We start from the raw sequence: 23386 nt of genomic DNA, 5'->3' as shown, positions 1-23386 counted from the left end.
TCCACATCTTTCCTAAAGTGAGGCAACCAGAACTGCACACAGTACTCCAAATGTGGCCTTACCAAGGTCCTGTACAGCTGCAACATCACTTCACGACTCTTGAATTCAATCCCTTCAATCCCTTAAGTGAGTCTGAGTGAATAAGACTACCAGATGGCGTATAATGGTAGAAAACATGAAATTGTTCACTTTACCAAGAGGAATAAAAATGCAATGTGGGTGGCACAGTGGTTAGCACTGCTGCCTCACAGCGCCAGAGACCCGGGTTCAATTCCAGACTCAGGGGACTGACTATGTGGAGTTTGCACATTCTCCCCGTGTCTGCGTGGGTTTCCTCCGGGTGCTCCGGTTTCCTCCCACAGTCCAAAGATGTGCAGGTCAGGTGAATTGGCCATGCTAAATTGCCCGTAGTGTTAGGTAAGGGGTAAATGTAGGGGTATGGGTGGGTTGCGCTTCAGCGGTGTGGACTTGTTGGGCCGAAGGGCCTGTTTCCACACTGTAAGTAATCTAATCTAATCAATAAATCAAAACATACAATAAAAAGAGAACAACTGCAGAATTTCAAGCTGCAGAGGGATCTAGATGGTTCCCAAAAGAAAGCTATCCTTTCTTATGAGAGGAATTGAACCCTAAAATAGGTTACTCCTCAGTTATATGGAGGATTAGTGACACCACATCTTGAATACTGTGTGTCGTGTTGGTCTCTTTATTTAAAAAAAAATGTTGCAGATATGTTTGAGGGTACTTCAGAAGCAGTTTACTCAATTTTTGCCTGGGATGAGTGGGCTGCCTTATGAAGAAAGATTGAACAGACTGGACTTGTTTTCAGTTGAGTTTAGGAGAACAGGGGATGGTTTAATAGAAGTTTATAAGATCCTGAGAAATCTTGACAAGGTGGACAGAATGTTGCCTCTTCAGAGTGATCCCAGAACTATAGATATGATTTTAAAACTAAGGGTTGCTATTTTAGGACAGAGATTTATTTTCTGTCAGGGAAGTTGGAACACTCTGCCTCAGAAGGCGATGGAAGTGGTGGGTTAAGTAATCCTGAGGAGCAGGATTTTATTGATGGGCTGGGAAACAAAAGCAGGATAATACAAATAGAAACATTAGATCAGAAATAGGCACAGGACTAAACTACCTTGATCCCTTAATTCTACTCCACCACTCAATAAGATTGTGGCTGCTCTGATAGTAGCGTTTCTTTCCTCATCAATTATAAAGAGATTAGATCAGGATATCTGATCAGTATGGATGAGTTGGACAATGCTGTACAGCTCTGCGACTATATGACTACACCAGGATTTGAGTGCTTGGTTTCGGTCCCCTTACCTTTGGAAGGATATTATTGCCAAAGAAGAAGTTTAACAAAGAGTCAGCAGACCTGATCCTGGCTTGGTGGGACTGTCCTATGAAGAGAGATTGGCCAAACTATGCCTGTATCCTCTACAGTATCAAAGAATGGGAGGTGATCTAATTGAAACCTATAAAATATTTAGAGTGATGGACAGGGCAGATGCAGGTAAGATATTTCCCATAGGGAGACTAGAATTGGGGGCATAATTTAAAAATATGCAGGAAGCCACATAGAACCAAGATGAGGAGAAATATTTTCACTCAGAAATTTGCAAATCTTTGGAATTCTTTACCCCAGAATGTTGTGAAAACTTAATCATTGAGCATGTGTAAGGTAGATTAGATTACTTACAGTGTGGAAACAGGCCCTTCGGCCCAACAAGTCCACACCGACCCGCCGAAGCGTAACCACCCATACCGCTACATTTGCCCCTTTACCTAACACTACGGGCAATTTAGCATGGCCAATTCACCTGACTTGCACATCTTTGGACTGTGGGAGGAAACCGGAGCCCCCGGAGGAAACCCACGCAGACACGGGGAGAACGTGCAAACTCCACACAGTCAGTCGCCTGAGTCGGGAATTGAACCCGGGTCTCTGGCGCTGCGAGGCAGCAGTGCTAACCACTGTGCCACCGTGCCGCCCCCATAGAGATTGATACATTTCTAAAAAGTAACCACCTAAAGGGATATAGGGATGGATGATCAACTAGTTCATAATGAATGACGCTTGAAGCTTGATGGGCTGAATGGCCTACTCCTGCTCCAATGTTTCAGTAATCTGGCAAGTGGAACTGGCCACTACTTGCTTACATGGTTTACTGGTATCTTCACAGAATGATTGACAATAAGAGTTATGCCCGAGAACAGGGTAATGTAGCAAAATGGCAATCCTTAAAAAAGGGGCAAAGGAATCTTCAGCCCCAGGCCAGTTATGTGTAAAACATTAGAAAGCAGGGATATGAATGATGTGATCGGTATTGTTCATTGGAGGGAGTCAGTGTTGAATTATTGAGGGCATGTGCTCACCCAATTAATTTACTGAAGTTCAAGAAAATAAGCAATCTTGTTGACAATGATAACTGTGTTTGGGATATATTTAGATTTCAGAAAGCCTTTTGATACAGTGCCAATGAAGCCATAGGGAAGAAGAAACAGAAAAGGAGGCAAGGTCTGAGGCGTGTTGAGAATTGGTTTAAAAAGGGAATAGTTCTGAACATACAAACATATATACAAATTAGGAATTAAAAACCACACAACACCAGGTTATAGTCCAAAAGGTTTATTTGGGAGTACATGCTATTAGAGAGCTGCTCCTTTGTCAGCTAGCCACCTGATGAAGGAGCAGCGCTCTGAAAGCTAGTGCTTCCAAATAAACCTGTTGGACTGTAACCTAATGTTATGTGATTTTTAACTTTGTCCACCTCAGTCCAACACCGGCATCTCCACATCACGTTAGGAGAGGGAGTAGGCCATCTAACCATTCAAGTCTGCTCTACTTTTCAATGAGATCATAGCTGATCCAGTTGGATTTCCAATTCCATATTCCGATCTATCCCAATAACCTTTGCCTAACACAAAGCTATTTAGATTTAGATTTTGTTGTCACAGGTACTCAAGTACAGAACTACAGAAGTGCAGTGAAAAATGTATAATGTTGCCAAACATGGCACCATCTTAGGTACAAAGGTACCCAAGTACAAAACATTTAGGTACAAAGCAAAGGGAAACAGAGTTTAAAAAGTTAAATGTTATCTCCATAGAGTGAGTAGAAAAATAAACAAATAGGGTAATAGGTAACATTAAAGTTTTTCTTAATTTAAATTAGAAAATAAAGGAATTAAGTTAAAAGTTCAACAATCTTTTGAGTCCACCCATCCTCTCACTCTCTGGGATACCTCAGCTGCCTGTTCCTGATGCCACAGATACTAGGGGACCTCCCTCTCTGCTCGCGTTTCCCATGTTGGGCCACAATGCCATCACAACTGCTGAAGCTGCCATCTCTCAATCAGTTGTGAGGAAGGGTCACCAGACCCGAAACATTAACTCTAATTTCTCTCCACATATGCTGCCAGACCTGCTGAGTGTTTCTATCAATTTCTGTTTTTGTTTCTGATTTACTGCATCTACAGTTCTTTCGGTTTTTACCTCCCAAACTCTCCTGGTCCGTCCGGAACATGCTGAGCTGAGAGACCAGGCCGAGACCCACCATGAGCCACTGAGGGACCAGGCCGAGACCCACCATGAGCCATCAAGAGACCAGGCTGAGACACTGCGACAAGCCACCGAGAAACCAGGCCAAGACCCATCGTGTCTCTCATGGATGGAGTGGATGAGCTCCAGCTGGAGCATCCTACTCTGCCACCATCTTGGAGTTGAACATCTATCTCCACCTTTAAGTATTCAATGACCCAACCCTCACTGCCTTCTAAGGTAGAGAGTTCCAAAGTCATACAATCTCTGAGAGAAAATAAAAATTCTCTTGTTAAGGATGTGGTATCAACATGGTGACTGAGTGGGTCACTCTTTGGGGATATCATAAGGTTTACTAAGAAATCCAACTGGAGCATGAGGCAGAAGCAAATTGTAGATGACATCAATTTGTGGAGATCAAGACAAACCAAATATAAATAGTTCCTTAGAACAGTCATATTGGACACGCAATGTTAACTCTGTTTTATAGAATCCTACAGTGCGGAAACAGGCCCTTTGCTCCAACAAGTGCACACTGACCCTCCAAAGAGTAACCCACCCAGACCCATTCCCCTACCCTACATTTACCTCTGGCCAATTCACCTAACCTGCACATCTTTGGATAGCAGGAGGAAGGTGGAGCATCTGGAGGAAACCCATGCAGATACTGGGAGAATGTGCAAACTCCACACAGACAGTCTGCCCGAGGCTGGAATTGAACCTGGGTCCCTGGTGCTGGGAGGCAGCAGTGCTAACCACTGAGCCATCGTGCCACTAACACTTTCTCTCCAGAGGTACTGCCAGACCTGCTGAGTTTCTTCAGCAATTTCTCTATTTTGTGTTTCAGATCTCCAGTATCTGCAGTTCTTTGTTTTATTCATATATAAATGGATCTGGATTAAAAGGAGGGACCAACAAGCAGGAAGGGGCATCTGATGTAGATGATGTTGGATAAGCTGACAAGAGAAAGCAAACAGCGGGAAAGTGAGTTACGTGACAGTGTAAGAGTGGTATCCTGAGAGATGGTGTGACCTCACTGAAACTAAAAACACAGTGTCAGGGAGCAAGAAGCCAACTGGATCTAGAGTCAGAGTAATGAAATATAGATCCTCAAATGTGATAACATTTTGACTGTTGATTTTTGACAGCTTTGAAAGTGTAAACAGGTGATTGTACCTCAGTAGATCATTGGACTAATCGTTCCATTTTCGATTCTTTTAATTTCGGTCAGGAAAGACTTGCTATCATGCATTTCACTATGTCAAAATCTACCCTAATGAGTGTGTATAGCTAGAATACTGGGGAAAATTCTGAGCCTCACATTCTGAAATATCTGAAAGGACACAGAAGTACAGAGGCAATTTGTAAAGACCAGAGATTAGATCATGCCTATTGCACTTTTTCAAATTTGTTAATAGGATGTGGGCATTGCTGGCATTTAATGCTCATTGCCATTTACAGTTAGGCAGGGACACCTGGTGTACGGATGTTTGTGAGAAGTTCAGAATCCTTGCCATGAAGGTGGAATAGCTTTTGGGTCATTGTTCGGATCAGGGCCAGTGTCAGGATAAGTATTAGGTCAGTGTTGGGGTTGGGGTCACTGTCGGTCCAGAGTCAGTATTGGGCCAGCACTGCAGTCGGTGTTGTGGTCAGGATTAGTATTGGGATCAGAGTTACAGCTCTTCAAAGGATTAGTCAGGGTTGGGGTCAAGGTCAATGTTGGGATGAATTTGAGATTCAGGATCATAGTTAGGGTTAATGGCACAGTCAGGGTAAGAGTTTCATTGGGATTGGGGTCATGGTTAAGGTGAGGTTTGGGAAATATGATGGTACTTGGGGAGTTGGTTGGAAGTGTGTGTTTCTGTGCTGTATTATTCTATAATGTTCACATATTCACCATCTCAGGGGTTGGTGAGATGTGAATAGAATGACCACATGATGTGGCCCCTATTGGATGTCCCACCTACAGACTACACATAGCTTAGGCAGCAGGTGGGATCACCACTCTGGGAGATTACCAACAATGAGAAGAATACCCCATAATTTCACTTCACATCCACTGATTTCTCAGATTGAGAATAAAGTGCCACCTTTGTTTAGTGTTCCTAAACTAGGTTCCTCAGCTCAGTCAGCACAGGCAGATCTCTGGGTAGGATCAGTGGCTGTTGAGTACCAACTGTCTCTGGAGCCTCAGTGAACCTGAGCCAGATTGGGAGTAAATCTCAGCCAGAGCTTCTAATGCTGGCATTGACTGGTCTCCCCAGCTACAATGTAAATGCATGTGGGTGATATAGAGTCATACAGATGTACACCTGGAGCAGGCTGGGGGAAGCAGTCTATCGACACTGACACTGTATTCATCTTGGGTGGAACCCTGTTGATCTCCTGGCGTAGATCCCCACCCAAGGTGCAGGACAGTTAGATCTGGATACAGGGTGGGCCTGTAATCGATGGACAAAGCAAGACAAACACATCACCCCTCCCTTTTTGCCTAGTCTTCCTGTATAGAGCATGGGCACTTGAGGGAGACAGCGGAGATTGGTAGCCACCTGTGGAACTAATGCATTGGCAAAGTGGCACCTTCCATGGGCAGAAGGATGGTAGAGACAATAGACAGTTGGCTTGTTACCCCCTGGTTGCTGGCAGAACAATACGCCATGACAGCTCACCGGAAAGTGGCACAGGCAGTATGGCTCAAACTGATCATTAATTCTTTGGGCTATATAATTATTCCTCATTCTAGACCAATCTAAAAAAAACAGTTAAGGGTGGTGGGGGGAAACAGTGGTTAATTTATTCGTAGCAATAAATAGAGAAGCAATTAGAGAGACATTTTTAGCCCGTTCCTGTTTCTTGAGCACCCCCCTGCATGTTAATGATTGCTGGTGTTACTGGCCCGCCTGCTCACTGCTGAGGCTGCTGTGTGCGTCTTTGCATTGCTCGCCTTGGGGTGTATTTTTAAACCAGCTATGTTGTGCAGTCCTGAATGTTTGAGGTTCTAGTGCGGCTGACAGTTTGGATAAGTGGGTCAGGTAGGTTACCATGGTGACGTTAGGGTCGCTTTTAGCTGCGAGCTTCTCCGCTCAGATCGCGAAAAGCCGGAGGAATGAACGATGCTTTCATTTCTGCCCTCTCGGTCGACCAGAATGGCCAAGAGTAAAAGGTACTTATACACGTGAAATCTAATCTTTGTGCCGGCAAACAGGAAAGGCAATTTTCCATCGGTGAGTGTGTTCTTAGTTTTTCACAATCGGTCTTAAATTAGAATTGCTGGATTAGGACAGAATTAGCATTGCTCTATGTGTTGCTGCTTGATTGAAATTTAATCTGAAATCACAGCTAATTGGCATTGTTGGGACTTGTCCACAGCAGATTTGGGGTGTTGAGGCTGGCGGGGGGTGGGGTGATCTTCCATTTGTCTGACCTGTACCTCTCAGCCCATTCCTTGAACAGTTGCTGCTTTCTGAGGCTGCTGGCCCCTGCAATCTTAGCAAATTGATCAAAAGGCACAATTATTTGTCAACCCGTTGTGATTTGTAACTCGGTGGAAATCTGCTCGATTTCCAGCCTTTGCATCGAGAGCGCTCATTAGCATCTTGTGTGTTAATCCAAGTCTCAAGTTTGCCAGGTTAACCCTTTAAAGGTTTCATTTGGACAGTTAGACTGTGTAATCAGTCTCGATCTGAATCATGTTTGTATGTGTGACTTGACACATAGCAGTCAATATGTGTGATATTCCCAGTGTGTTTTGTACAATTACTCTCGCACTCTGTGTGTGCCTGCATATTTATTTATAAGATACATCTTGGGGCTGATTGCTGTTTTCATTGTATTTGGGCTGTAAGTTTTCTAAACAACGAGTACTGTAATTACTGGTGTATAAGTGCTCATGGCTGCTTGGTTTGAGATACTCGTTCAGTGACTTACTGCAACTTTAAAAAAAAAGTAGACTGAGGATGGGTATAACTGGAACCGTAGTTGACAGTGGTGCCAATGTGTACCAGTATGACAGGGTGGCTGTGGAGCGCACTGTTGAACTGGTGGAATGTATAATGTACAATTCTGCCTAAAAAGAATTTGCAGCTGGGATTTGTCACAGTTTACGAAGAGTTTATTTCATGGGAATGCCAGTAAGCTGTTGTAGCAATTCAGGAATTCCGAGGCCATTTGTTCCCACTGAGTCACTTCCTGCCCAGCAACGTTCTCCCTGGTTTGTGAGAATACTGCAGGAGCCTTGTACCCCATCACTTTAGCATGAGAGTCTGGGCAGTGACTACTGGCAAGCTACTTAACTACGGGGTGCATCAAGCCTAGTCTGATTCTGACCAATCACTGCATCTGTACATTCAATGGCTGGTGATTGGGAGCATGATGTCAGGTTAAGGAGCTGTTTTCCTAACCTGGAAATGCTAAGGCCACCTGTAGCCCTCTATGAATGCATTCAGCACATCTAGTGCAGCCTCTCTCAGCTCTGGTCCTCTAACCTCAGCATCTCACACCTGGTCACCTCTCTTTTTAACTTGCTACTGTACATTGTTTTGTTTGGGTCCGGAGGCTTGGGATAGCTGTTCTCCTGTCTCATTTATAAAATCCCAAATCAGGGTCTGCTGGTCGAGAGTTCTGGGGCGTATAGAACACAAGATTGCTGTGGTCATTGACAAAGGAAGACCTGCATTTATGCAACTCCTTTGATGACCACAGGCCATTCAGAATGCTTTACAGAGAATCAAGTACGGTTAAAGTGTAGTCACTGTAGTATAATGGAAAATGTGTCAGCCAGTTATTACACAGCAAGCTCCCACAAACAGCAATATGATAATGATCAAATCATCACTTTCTTTTGCAATAAAAACATACTGCAATTGCTGGAAAGCTGAAATAAAAACAGAAAACACTAGAGAAATGCAGCAAGTTTGGCAGCATCAGTGGAGAGAGAAAAACAGTTAATATTTTGAGTCCAATCTGACACTTAGAATCATTGATTCCGTACAGTGTGGAAGCAGACATTCAGCCCGCCGTGTCCACACTGCCCCTCCGAAAAACATCCCACCCTGTAACCTTACATTTCCCACCTGAAATGCGAATCCACCTAACCTGCATGCCCCTGGATGCTGGAGATCAGAGTCAAGGTTAGAGTGATGCTGGAAAAGCACAGCAGGACAGGCAGCATCTGAGGAGCAGGAAAATCAACGTTTCGGACTGGAGCCCTTCGTCAGGATGAAGCCCTTCACCATTCCTGATGAAGGGCTCCTGCCCGAAATGTCGATTTTCCTGCTCCTCTGATGCTCTATGGATAATTTAGCATGGCCAATCCACCCTAATCTGTACACGTTTGGACTGTGGGAGGAAACTGGAGCATCCAAAGGAAACACATGCAAACAATGTGCAAACTCCGCACAGACAGTCACCAAGGGTGGTGTCAAACCTGTTTCCCTGATGCTGTGAGGCAGCAATGCTAACCACCGTGCTGCCCATCTTCCTTGCCTTTTCTGTCATTTGTTTTGTGATATTACGAGGTAAACATTGGACAGGACACCAGGCACAACTTGCCTGATCCAGTGATACAGTGCTGGGTCAACTGTTACATTCCATCTGAGAGAGCAGACAGACGTCAGTTTAAGATCCCATCTGAAAGACGGATGATCCTGCAATCTCCCCAGTGAGGAATTTAAATGTCAGACATGGTCGCTTCTGAGAAACAGCCACATAGCTGATGATGCTAAATAAACCTTGGGCACCTCTGAGCTGTTCTCCCGGCAGCCGAGGGAAAGGCATCTCATCCCCTTTGGTCTGGCTGGCTGAGTGCCACACTACTTCACCACATTGACTTAGAAAATTAAGGAGAGAGCTGTAGGCTTTTCTAAATAACCATCACAGTTAAAAAAGAGCTAGAAATTCGAGAGGTATGGGTGTACTGCTTCCTGGCTCAGAGAAAGTAAGGACTGCAGATGCTGGAGAAACAGAGTCAAAAAGTGTGTTGCTGGAAAAGCACAGCAGGTCAGGCAGCATCCAAGGATCAGGAGAATTGACGTTTCAGGCATAAGCCCTTCGTCAGGAATGTGGGAGGGAAAGGGGCTGGGGTGGGGGAAGCTAGCTAGGAATGCGACAGGTAGATGAAGGTGGGGGGGGGGGGTGATAGTATAGGTTTGGAGGGAAGGGTGGAGCGGGGAAGGAAGTTGGACAGGTAGGACAGTTCAAGAGGGCGGTGCCGAGTTGGAGGATTTTATCTGGGATAAGGTGGGGAGAGGGGAGAAAAGGAAACCGGTGAAGTCGACATTGCTGCCGTGTGTTTGGAGGGTCCCAAAGTAAATAATGAGGTGTTCTTCCTCCAGGCATCGGGTGGCTTGGATTTGGTGATGGAGGAGGCCCGGGGCTTGCATGTCCTTGGCGGAGTTGAAGTGGTCAGCCACAGGGCGGTGGGGTTGCTTCGCGCGCATGTCCCAGAGATGTTCCCTGAAACGTTCCGTGAGGTGGTGTTCTGTAACCCCAATATAGAGAAGACCACATCAAGAGATCGGACACAGTAAATGAAGTGGGTGGATGTGCATGAAGAACTCTGCCGGATGTGACAGGATCCTCTGGGGCCTTGGACGGAGGTGAGGGGGGGGTTTACACCTCTTCTGGCAGCAAGGGAAGGTGCCGGCGGTTGAGTTGGCTGGTAGGTGGGGGGGGAGTGGGAAGCATAGATCTGACAAAGTTGCGGAGGGAATGGTCACTGCAAAATGATGGTGTGGTGGGGAGGGAAATATATCTCAGGTGGTGCAGTCTGATTGTAGGTGTCAAAAATGGTGAAGGATGATGTGCTGTCTCTGGAGGTTGGTGGGGTGGCAGGTGAGGACCAAGGGGGTTCCTGTCCTTGCGGTTGAAGGAGTGGGTTCAAGGGTTGAGGTGTGGGAAGTGGAGGAGATGTGCTGGAGGGCGTTGTTGATCATTAGGGAGGGGACATTGCGATTGTTGAAATAGGAGGCCACCTGGGATGTCTTGGAGTGGAATTGCTCCTCCCGGGAGCAGATACAGCAGAGACGGAGAAATTAGGTGTAAGGGATCACATTTTTACAGGAGTGGGGGTGGGAAGAGGTGTAGTCCAGGTGGCTGTGGGAGTCAGTAGGTTTGAAGTAGATGTCTTTGTTGCATCGGTCGCCAAAGATGGAGAAGGAGAGGCAGGAAGGAGAGGGAGGTGTCCGAGATTGTCCAGGTGAACACGATGGAAGGTGCTCGTGAAGTTGATGAAGTGTTCAACCTCCTCATGGGAGCACGAGGTGGCGCAGATACAGTCATCAATGTAGCAGAGGAAAAAATGGAGGATGGTGAGAGTGTAACTGGAAGATTGACATTTTCCACGTATCTGATGAAGAGGCAGGCATAGCTGGGGCCCATGCGGGGGTGCCAATGGCTACCCCTTTGTTCTGAAAGAAGTGGGAGGATTCAAAGGAAAAGTTGTTGAGGGTGAAGACCAGTTCCACCAAACAGATGAGTGTGTCGGTGGATGGGTATTGGGTGGGTCAGCTGGAGAGGAAGAAACGGAGGGCTTAGAGGTCTTGGTCATGGCAGATGGAGGTGTAGAGGGACTGGATGTCCATGGAGAAGATGGGGACTTGGGAAACAAAAGTCATGGAACAGGTGGAGGGCGTGGGTGGTGTCCTGAATGATTGTGGGGAGTGCCCAAACCAAGGGGGAGAGGACAGTGTCAAGATATGAGAAGATAAGTTCGGTGTGACAGGAGCAGGTGGAAATAATGGGACGACCGGGGCAGTCAGGTTTGTGGATTTGGGTAAGGGGTAGAACCGGGTGGTGCAGAGTTCCTGGACAATGAACTTGGAGGCTGTGGATGGGAGATTCACTGAGGTAATGAGGTTGTGGATGGTCTCGGAGATGATGGTTTGGTGATGGGAGGTGAGGTCATGGTCAAGCAGGCAGTCAGAGGAGGTATCCATGAGTTGGCTTGCTGGCTCAGACAGGTTAGGTTTGAACACTATTCTTAGTCTGTCACTGGAGCTTCAGTCATCTTGCTTTCAGTTGTCACTCTTCTATGTCCCAGGGCAGGAAGGTGCAAGTTTACATTCATCACACCCACCCACATTTTACGATCTTGGTGGTGTGGCAAAACGATTTGTGTGCTCGAAACAACAAGACTAATTCAACTGCATTGACATTTTATAATGCTTTTGAAAAGATAGTGGATAAGCAGCCTCGTGTGGGAGACTTTATCAAAAGCTTCTAACAATATAAGCTACATCCACTGACTCACCTTTATGAATTCTGTCAGTAACTTTCTCAAAATATTCCATCAGTCTCATCAGACATGATTTCCCATTTACAACATCTATGCTGACTATTATCATTATTATCCTGTGGTCCATTGATCATATCCTTTACACTTGATTCTAACATTTCCCCCAATCCTGTACTTTGTTTTCCCTCTTCTTCCCTTATGAAATAGTGTTTGCTATCTTCCAGTCTGAATGAGCCAATCCAGAAATGAATAGAAACTTGGAAGACAATCACCAAAGCACCCATTATCTCCATAGCCGGCTCTTCAAACACACTGGGATTTAAATGATCAGATACTGGGGATTTATCCATTTTCCAGCCCCCTTAATGACTCCAAAATAACCTTATTACTAATGTTAATTTCCCTCAACTCCTTATTCTCCCGAGGCATTTGAATCTGGAAAATTTCCTGCATCTTCCTCAGTGAAAACAGACGCGCAGTAATCATTCAACTTCTCTGCGATTTCTCTATTCCCCATTATAAATTCCCTTGGCTCTGACCTGGAGTGAACCTACATTTTTCTTAGCCAAACATTTCCTTTTTATGTAACTTTAGAAGCTTTTACAGTCCATTTATCCAACACACTATTCTAATAGGCTTCTTTATTTAATAAAGAAGCAATCTCAACCATTAACGGAAAAGGGTTTAATGTTGAGATTCGCTGTCTGAGTTGAGGTGGTAAATAAATGTGAGTTGTACTGTAGCCATGGAGAAGTAGAAGAAAGATTTCACGAGGGTTGCACTGATCATGTTTTATAATGCAATGTCGAGGAATTATCTTGGAGTTCAATATTTGTGAGTTCAAGACCTGCACAGAGCACCTCTCCACCATGGCAAAAATGCTAGGAGAATTGTTAGAAATCCCAATTTCACCTCGCCACCACCCTCTGAATGTGGCATTTCTCAATTCATGGGTGGGGCAGCTGATAGACTGTGGTTCACACATGGGAGCCAGGAAGCCTGTGGGAATGTGGGGCTTGGGACATCAGGTATTCTTCAGGGAGGGGAATCAAGGATCATTTAATGGGGTTCAGTTATCTTTTGGGTTTGTTAACTGGAAATAACTGCACAAAAGAAACATAAAGCCCTTGGAACTGTCCAGTTTGTGAGAACTGTCAAGAGGGTCAATGTTTTTGAGAGAGTGCTTTTCTCAATAGTGCTTTAAGTCATAGTTTTTCTCTTACATGCACGAGTACTTGCACAGTAGGTGAGGAGTGAAAGGATAGTGGGTGGAAATAGGTGTGAAAGGTCATGAGCAATGGGTAGATGGCATTAGGTTGCCTGGGTTGTCATGGGTGTGTCATGGGAATGTGTGGGTTGTGACCAGCAGTGAGGGAAGTGTGAATTGTGAGGCAAGGTATCCCTTTCAATTTACTCCTGTGACATATTCTGTGAAGGTAAGGCACCTTTGCAGTTTGTGAAAAGACATGTTTGGCATGAGAAGTGCAAACTCCATTGGGACTGGCAACATTGTCAAGGAACTAAAACAGTTCGAAGAAAAAGCTACTAGGTATTTGAGGGTGCCTGGTTATCTGAAACAATTATAGGGTTGGTGTGCTACCCTATTTCCTAAGCAATTATTTGTAGATTAGGGTGTCTAAGAAGTGAGCATTTTGATGAACAGCTTTAATTGCTTATTGAATGGACACTTGTGTTTGCAAGTGATTTAGCAATTAAGTGAAATGTTTGTCTGCACAGGGATTATTTGAAGGAATTTGAATGTATTGAATTTGCTTTGTTATCACAGAGAATTTTCTTCCAGTAATGACATCAATAAACATAGGCAGCATGCTTTCTGAGATTTATGCCTGTTCGACAGTCAGTTATTTGGTATGTGGAGGAAAGGGAAAGGGTCATTGGTAAGAGTATAAGTTCACATAGAATTATATGAAGGCCATGGAAATTATTAGGGTTATAGGATAGCCAGGAGTATGAGCGGCAGGGGCATGGACATAAGGTGGCAGTGGAGCCATTAGAGTTATGGTGATGGGAAGTGAGGCAGACGTTCACTTGGATGGAACATGGGGAGTAGGTGATGGTTAGAGAGAGCAGGAGGTATGTTTTATGATTTCACTTATCAACAAAAAAATTGGCAATGTTGCTAGAACCTGAGGCAGGTTTTCTCTAGCTTCCAGCATCCTGTTAGGCTCTTCCAGGGTTTCCCGCCCTGGTTCCCAATCCAGTTACCCCATCTCAGACAGAAAATCAGAAACAAGAGGAGGCTATTTATAAAGGTCAGGATTGTGAAGCTGGGATTTCTATCCAATCTGGGACCAAAAATTGGGATCTAACTTCAGATTCTGAAGGGCAGATCTTACCCCTATTTGTTGGAGCTAACAAAATTGGAGCAGGTCAGGCAGCATCCAAGGAGCAGGAGAATCGACGTTTCGGGCATGAGCCTGAAGAAGGGCTTATGCCCGAAACGTCGATTCTCCTGCTCCTTGGATGCTGCCTGACCTGCTGCGCTTTTCCAGCAACACATTTTCAGCTCTGATCTCCAGCTTCTGCAGTCCTCACTTTCTCCGCTAACAAAATTGGCCCAGGATTGTTGAGATTGACGACTTTCGCAAGTAAAGATATGGCACCACATCTATCATAGAGTATCCGATACAACTAAACTCATAAAATATTGTCAGTGTAGATTCCTGAAGGAAGCTTATGCCAATCAAATGTGCTGATTTTCCTTGAGGGTGCAACAATGGTATTTGATAGGGTTGAGGCAGTGAGTATGTGGTACTTAGATTTCAGAAAGACCTCTGATAAAGTTCCTCTGGTATTAAAAATAATACAAGCAGGAATATTGATGGATTGGGCAGACAGGAGGCAGCTGAGATTTAATTTAGAGAAATACAGTGTGCAAAACATGGGGACAGAAATGAATCCAGAAAAAGATTGTGAGAGATCTGTGGATGGGATTGGCAATAAACTGATTGGGCCACAATAATGAGCAGCAGTGAGGGAAGCAGATCAAATGTTAAGATGGATTGGAAAGTAAAGATTCTGCCAAAATAGGTGAGGTTATCCTGCTATTGGATAAATCAGACTGGGATTACACTGAGAATATGGTTGGAATACATCTTACCACAGTGCAAGACGAAGACGACAGTTGGTGAGAAGTTACGGTGAGACTTGCAGGGGTAGAAGGATTGGATCAGAGTAATGATTATTAAATTCCCCACGTTTCAGTGCTATGATATGATTAGCATTGCTGCGATTCGACAGGCACATGACAAGCAATGACAATGCTACCTCATCATAGCCAGGTGGTTGCATGAATAGGGAGTAAATTCAGAACCAACTGCAAGAACATAAGGAGGAATCGTCCTAGCCTAGTGGTGGTAGGCTGAGTGCCAGGACAATAATGGAGAGCTGCTTCACATGGTTCCTTGGAGTAATCCCACTGTCCAGGAAAGTTACCCAGCAACATATGGAAGCTAGGTCCATGCAGGCCAGCAGCCAAGTTGTATACTGAAGGCACTAACTGGACACTATTTGGTAGCGTCTCTGCTACTTTTCTAGGAACAATGATCTCTCACCCCTCACCATGAAGAGGTTGTCAGCTCAATTGAATGCCCTCCCTGAAGCATGACTAGGGTGGTCTTAGTAGGGAGAAGGGGTCTGCAGTGGTCATCAAAGACATTCCTCACAGACTTAAGGGAAGGCTGAAGGTTGTAACAGTGGCTCAGGCAAATACAGCAAAGGAAATTTCCCCTCCAGGCTAAGGCAGCCATGAAATGCCAATTACTTGACACCCAACATGGAGGTCAGTGAGAGTACTTCCAGGTTGCAGCACTTTGTCCCCCTCAGTATTTCCTTGCACTCCCAGTGGAGCGAGAGCTACAGACTCGCTGATTGTCCAGGATAATCAGGAGCCCATTGCTAGCCTTCATAGCACTGCAGGGTCAGTGACAACTAATCAGGAGGGTCCTCCTAGGATCTAGGATACCTCTTTGGCCCCAGTGAGGCCCCAGTGAGGCACTCAGGAAAACCTTGAGTATTGAGCCAGTAAGCGAGGGGTTAATGTGTTGAACCAATTCCCTTGGGCGATGATGAAAGAGGTGGTGTTAATTTGTTAAGATGTAAATTAGATTTTGTTCAGACACTAATATTTTGGGATGCTGTCTCTGAGTAATTAGAGAAACGATGAGCGCTAAGTGTAGCATAGCTTGGGAAAAAGAGGCAACTTTGGTTGATGCTTCCTAAAGCTCCCCACCATGGCAGAATTTTCCTCCCCTCGTATTTGGGTTTGTTCAATACCATTTGGTGAAGATTTGTTGTGATAAGAGGCAGCAGAAAAGCACATTTCCTGAAGTGTGTTCCTGAGGCTGCAGGTTTCACCCCGGGACCATAGGAGGACAACAGTCACTTTGCACTAAAGGCTTTGGAATGCAGTGCCCATTACTAGATGGCAGCCATTTCACAAGCAGTAAAACCTTTTTTAAATTAGTGCCATGAATATTTACATAGACATTTAAATCGTAAGGACAAGCAGATTGAGTCTTGGTTGAAGAAAATCATTTAAGAAGGAGCCCCTGCGACCAGGGAGAATTCATTGTGTTCTACAGCAATGTCAGTTTAGATGGACAGATCTGGATGAGAACTTGAAGCCTCAACCTCAGACTGTGAGACAACACAACTCCTAATTGAGCCAAGGTCTGGATACCAAAAAGATGTTTGCCTCCTGGCATCAGGAGTGTACTCTGACCTCACTAAGCTCCCTAATGGAGTAGATACACAAAACAGAACTACCTGTTTTCATTCGTGATTTTACACTGAAATATGAAGGCAGTGTCAAAATCAATTTGATTGCGTACGGTGTCTTCCTTACCATGTGTAAACATTTGACTTTTTACATTTCCTGTGTATTTGAGGCAAAGAAGGGTCTGTTACGATTCCAAATGTTCATGTAACCTGCTGTAGCTGGAAGGTTTCTATGTGTGCTGGGCAAGAGACCCACTTTAGTCCTTTCTTTTTACAAATTATTCTGCCACTAAATACATCTTTTGCTTTTAATTAACTACAGCCGCACAACTTTGGTGTTTTACAACGGTGTTTCAACCACAGCAATCTTGGGACCAGTGAGGGAGTGAGCTGACTGGCTTGAACTCCTGGCTCTTATCTGCCATTGCCGTTCTAAAACTGACTATAGGTTGATGGGTATGACTGGGACAGGAGCTGCCAAAAGCATGCTTGATGTTGGCTGTGTAGACAGTGAGAAGGTTTAATAGGAGGGAAGAGGGAAATCTGGGGAGCAGAAAGCTATCAGGCCTTTGCATTGCTCCTCTGCCAGACCTGAAGCTTTTAACTTCCTTTGAGGAGTCTCTTTGTCCCCTGACCTAGTTTTACTTGTTGTGAAAGCTGCAGAAAACTCCCCACTCTGGCTGTGGGATACTCTTGCCTTTATTGGTTAATGTATTGAGTATAGGACTTGGGAGGTGCATTGGCAGCTGCATTGGACATTGGTAAAGGCCGCGTTCGGGGTACTGCATATATTTCTGGTCTCACTGCTACAGGGAGGATGCTGTGAAACTTGACAAGGTTCAGAAAAGATTTACAAGGATGTTGCCTGAGTTTGAGCTATAGGGAGAGGCTGAATAGACTGGGAGCTATTTTTCTCTGGAGCATCGGAGGCTGAGGGGTGACCTTATCAAGGTTTATAAAATCATGAGGGGCATGGATAGGATGAACAGACAAGGTCTTTTCCACAAGGTGGGGAATCCAATACTAGAGGGCATAGGCTTAATGTGAGAGGGGAAAAATTTGAAAGGGATCTAAGGGTGGTGTGTGTGTGGAATGAGCTGCCAGAGGAAGAAGTAGAGGCTGCTACAATTACAACATTTAAAATACCCATTTCATATAGATGGGTATATGAATAGGAAGGGTTAAGAGGGACATGAGCCAAATGCTAGCAAATGGGACTAGATTAGGTTAGAATATCTGGTCAGCATGGACGAGTTGGACCAAAGAGTCTATTTCCATGCTGTAAATCTCTGTGACTTTAATTGGATGCCACATTTTTTACATAACAACAATGAATACAACTTGGAAGTATGTCGTTATCTATGAAATGCTTTGAGATATCCTGAAAGAAGAAAATAAACTTATAACCTGCTAAAGAGCTCCTTTCCAACGCTGAAACAATGTATAATATTTGCTTGCCTGTCCCTCCCTCCCCATGGGAAAGACAGGGAGTATTCAAGGTCAGTAGTAGGCCATTCAGTCCCTCAGGTCCGCTCCATCATTCTAGATACTGGCTGATCGTCTGCCTTGTTGCCATATTTCTGCACATGCTCATCTTGTGATCAAGTTAAAATCTCAAAGTATTATCGACAGATGCCTGCACCTCCGTATTTTGCAACTCCGCTCTGCCAATGAACTGCTTGTAAATTCTCTATTTGCTCCAAGACATCACTTCCTTTCCTAAAATGTAAATATTATCACCTCTCCCAATTTGTTGAGGACTGTTGCTTCTTGACCATGCACGTGTGATCCACCGGAAACCGTCATTATAATGTAGACATAAATATATGATTTATGGAGGACATGGTGTCGGAATTGTAATATCACTGGAGATGACCCCCATCAATCATTCCCAGGACAGGGACAACACGGGGTTAGTAACAGGGTAGAGCTCCCTCTACACTGTCACAATCAAACATTCCCAGGACAGGGACAGCACAGAATTAGATATAGAATAAAGCTTGCTCTTCAAAATGACTCAGACTGGACTTGAAACCTTTATTCTTTTTCACTGGCCACAGATGCTGCCAGACCTCCTGAGTTTCTCTAACATTTCCTTTGTCTGTTACTCAAAGCAGTCCATTACTAAACTAGCAACATACCTGTCTGACACCCTGCCTTACTTGGCAGCCTGACACTCTAGCTACCTGGTCAGCGAACCCCTTACAGCAGCCAGCCTAACTCCTCACTTAGTCTTCGACAGGGACTGTCAAAGTGAATGGCTGTGCTGCTTAGTTCTCAAAATACAGCTCAGTGACAGCTGCAAGAAGGGGCATGGTTTGATTTCCCTTGACTATCCAACACTACAGTGAAGCTGTGTCTATCTCAGGGACATTGTGTATATCTGAAGGAGCTGGGACAGGGATTTCCTGCTGGATATGTGGTACTCTGTCCTAACAGACAGAAGCTATGAGCGAGTGGCATTCCATGGCCAGTCCTCAGAACATCCCAGGCATTGAATCTGTTCTCACTGAGGGAGGGGAGCTCTAACTAAATGGAAAGGGCAACAGGTACATATTGAGGGGTAGCTGTTTGTTCCATTTCTAAAGTAGGTTAAAAATTTAGGAAGAATTACTACACAAAAGATGACCATTTGGCACAGCATATCTTTGCCAATTGATAAAAAGAACTTCAGCCTCAATCCAAATTCCAGGTTAAATCCAGATTTCCGCCATCTTCTCGGTGAAAACATGACTCCTCACTTTCCTTCCAATTCTTCCGTCACTGGCTTCAAACCTATGCCCACTGGTTGTTGTCCTCTGTTCTTCCTACCTACTTCATCTCAGCCCATTTGTAATTCTCAACACTGGAATTAAATGTTCTGTCAGCCATCCCTGTTTCTCTGCTTAAATGTATCATTCCTGACAACAAACTTTGTGGATCTTCTCAAATTTGGATACTTTATCCATCAAATAAAGGTTCCTGTGTTCAAGTGCAGGATGGAGCTACAGGTGAATGCAAAACTAAACAATGTAAATATCAGGGACACAGTGACACAGGGGCTAATTATTTAAGCCCCTGCCAATGATAATCTCCAAACCCATCCTCCAAAGAATTCTACCTTGTTTATCCATCAGTCTAAATTAGCTCCATCCCACAGCACACAAAGCTTCAGTTATAAAAATTTTCCTAATCAACCAGTGCAGAGATGTTATTATAGCTGGGGTAGGTGGGACTTGAACCCAGGCCTCCTGGCTCAAAAGTAGGGACTTTACCACTGCACCATAAGATTTTCACACCCCCCCCCACACCCCCCCCCCCCCAAAAGCTTCAGTTAATGTCAATATTTGTTCAGACACACTGAACGATGAATAAAAAGAGGTGAACGTGAGGACTGCAGATGCTGGAGATCAGAGTCAAGATTCGAGTAGTGCTGGAAAAGCACAGCAGGTCAGGCAGCATCCGAGGAGCAGGAAAATCAACATTTCGGGCAAAAGCAAATGAAAAGAGTTAATAGGGTTTCAATAAATGTATACTCACATGAGGTATGATGACACTGGTTCGCACCACTATCTCATAACACCAGTACCTAGGTTCGATTCTAGACTTGGGTGACTGTATATGTGGACTTTGCATGGGTTTCCTCTGGGTGCTCCAGTTTCTTCATACAGTCCAAAGATGTGTAGGTTAGGTGGATCGGCCATGCTAAATTACCCATGGTGTACAGGGATGTGCAGGCTAGGTGGATTAGCCAGGGGAAATGCGGGGTGATGGGGATAGGGTAGAGGATGGGTCCAGGTGGGATGTTCTTCAGAGGGTCAGTGCAGACTTGCTGGGTGGTATGGCTTCTATCTGCACTGTAAGGATTCTATGACCTCTGACATCATTATGTGCAAATAAAGGCCATTGTTATTTCTCCCACCAAAATGGAACATGTCATCAGGAGAGTAAAACTGGCTTTGCATGGATTTTGATAGCTCTAAGAGAACTAAATGTGGAAAAAAAAACAAGCAGAGAATAATTCTAACTGAAGTGTGTATCTCTGCACAGGATCTCGACAGTTGGTTGAGTCATTATAGTGTTAGAAGTTCCAGTACCTGCTGCTATCGAGGTGAAGGCAGACTGGAGTGGGAAATTGGTGTTCCTTCCAGAATTATGAGACTGTCTCAGTATTGAACAAATAAAAGGCACAATTAAAACAAAATATTTTAGAAGCTGGAAACCTGCAATAAAAGTAGAAAGTGCTGGAGAACTGGAACAAGATTTTTGAAAAGAGAGACAGAGTCAACAATTTGAGTCCGATCTAACTCTCCTTCATATTTGACTCAAAGCTCTGTTTGTCTCACTACACTTTCTGCCAGATCTGCTGAATGTTTACAGCAGCACTTTCTGTTTTTTATTTTAAGAACTGAAGTGACTTGATTATCGGTGATGGGGATGGAGTGCTACAGGATATATTGATTATCGGGGATGGGGATAGGGTGCTACAGGATATATTGATTATCGGGGATGGGGATAGGGTGCTACAGGATATATTGATTATCGGGGATGGGGATAGGGTGCTACAGGATATATTGATTATCGGGGATGGGGATAGGGTGCTACAGGATATATTGATTATCGGGGATGGGGATAGGGTGCTACAGGATATATTGATTGATGGGTGGAGTGCTACAGGATATATTGATTATTGGGGATGGGGTGCTACAGGATATATTGATTGATGGGGATGGGGATAGGGTGCTACAGGATATATTGATTATTGGGGATGGGGAAGGGGTGCTATAGAATATATTGATTATTGGGGAGGGAGATGGGGTGCTATAAGATATATTGAACCTTTGACTTCACCGAGAAGGAAAAACAAGACATGGGAAATTCTGGAGCTTTAAAGACCCACATTGAGTCCTCTAAGAATGTAATTTATTATTTAAAACCAGAGGTCCTGAAAAGGAGGAGAATATTGATCAGGATGTGACTACACCGAGGCATCTAGCTGAATCTTGTGAGTTTGAAGGATGATCTCATCAGAGTGAGGATCGTTAGAATTATCTCCCACTGGGCGAGAGCAGAGGAGCTCAATCATAAGATAACTATTGACAGGTGGTGAAGCACTGAGTTAGTTCACTATCAGCTGAAGAATATTGAGACTTCTACACTATTCTGAGAGGCAGGTCAGGTCTTCCAAACACAAGTCACTGACTAGAAGAACAATTTGCAGAAAGGCCAAATCAAAGCTAGAGCACAGGATGTAAATATTCCAGAGGACACAAAAGAAGAGCAGCCAAACCCAATGTGCAGAAAGCAATGCATCACTTGCTTTACATGCAAGTGTTTAGATAGAAAATAGCAAAATAAGTCAAAGCATCTACTGTGAGATGTCAGATAATGATAGTTGTGAATCATTCTGAGCCCTGGAACAGTTTTCACATCATGTCTTAAGGTAAAAAAATGGCTTGTAACCATTGGGATGAGGTGACAGTTTAATGTGAAATGTCAAGTAGACACAGGTTGTATCAGTGTAACATTGTAAATTTCACAGACATGTAAAGCTGTTCAAGATGGGATCTAAAAATGAAGCCCTCGAAGATGAAAACATTTTCCACTGCTAGCACCTTGTGATATTTGCCATCTGTACCAGTGTCTGGTACTGGGTAAGGCTCGTTGGATGCAGTTTACTGCCACCAATCCTCCTTTGCCTTGTCCTATCTAGTGATTAGTGATGGGGGAATACACTGTCACAACAAGAAGGTTTAATGCATGATGGAAATAGGTACAGCTACATTTGTCCAGCCATAACTACTAGGACCACACAAAGCAGGCACAGATATATCAGATCCCTCTGAAATCTAGAATAGAGCTCCTTGTGTCCACCCACAGGTTGTGTGTGACATCAGTAGAAAGAATAGAGCCAACATTAACCCATTCAGCACTTTTTCTAATACAGCATTTACCCCCCCCCCCCCCGGCTTATTCCACCATGGCTAACCCATTATACAATCATGCATATAACTAAATTACATTTACCAATAACCCATCTTCCCAAGTGTCTGACTTCACAAATGTGGATGCTCTGGATGTTTCACAGTTTTCTCAGAACGTAGAAGTTTGGTGAAACCCTTGTTGGAGGATAATTGGCGCAGGTTCTGATGTGGGAATCATTTATCCACTTAACCCATCATTTAACCCATCTTTCACCTCTCAAACATCCTTCACAGAAAATGTTGTTCTCTATAGATATTGTTGTTGGCCCATTGTACCAGGAAAAACATTTCATCTCCTAAATTTCCAATTGGAAGATAGGGGTGAACTGCCCAATAAGCACTTTCTTTCTTCAAGCATTCTGGACTGGGCAATCATTTTCGAATTGGAAGAGGAGTCAATTTCTTCTGCAGTATCCTGGTTGCTTAGACCAGCTAGTTTCTTCTCTTTGACCTCATCCTGATCCTGTGGACATTGGTATGACTCCCATGGTGTCCAATGCAGCTTATCACCCTTGAGTTGTTGAGGAAGCTGGGCATTTTCAGTGCCCCCATTGTCACTGATTGGCTGGCAGTGGAAACTTTTTCAAACTGACATTTGTGTTGCTGAACGCTTGCTGCTCACTCAGCACTCTCTCTATCACTGTCCTACAGTTTTGCAAGTGTGGCCTTCCATTGTATTGGCTGGATGTTTTCTAGGAGACAGTGAAGTCTGCAGATGCTGGAGAGTAGAGTTGAGTGTGTGTTGCTGGAAAAGCACAGCAGGTTAGGCAGCATCTGAGGAGCAGGAGAGTCAACATTTCAGGCATAAACCCTTTATCAAGAATTCCTGATGAAGAGCTTACGCCTGAAGCATCGACTCTCCTGCTCCTCGGATACTGCCTGACCGGCTGTGCTTTACCAG

At 44.4% G+C, this 23386-nt stretch overlaps 1 protein-coding gene across 3 annotated transcripts in view; it reads left to right on the top strand.

Annotated features, from left to right (window-relative positions):
• Positions 1 to 6471: 6471 nt before the first annotated feature.
• The window catches only part of LOC122563449 (regulating synaptic membrane exocytosis protein 3-like), a 151900-nt gene continuing 134985 nt past the window's right edge, over positions 6472 to 23386 (top strand). Inside the window, exon 1 of one of the 3 annotated variants that reach the window (XM_043717186.1) lies at positions 6472 to 6581. The gene's annotated coding sequence lies outside the window, so the exon portion shown is untranslated. The other 2 variants (XM_043717187.1, XM_043717185.1) reach the window with 2 other exon arrangements.

Source organism: Chiloscyllium plagiosum, chromosome 27, assembly GCF_004010195.1.
Source record: "Chiloscyllium plagiosum isolate BGI_BamShark_2017 chromosome 27, ASM401019v2, whole genome shotgun sequence".
Taxonomy (NCBI): Eukaryota; Metazoa; Chordata; class Chondrichthyes; order Orectolobiformes; family Hemiscylliidae; genus Chiloscyllium; species Chiloscyllium plagiosum.
This window is presented reverse-complemented; position numbering and strand designations above follow the sequence as displayed.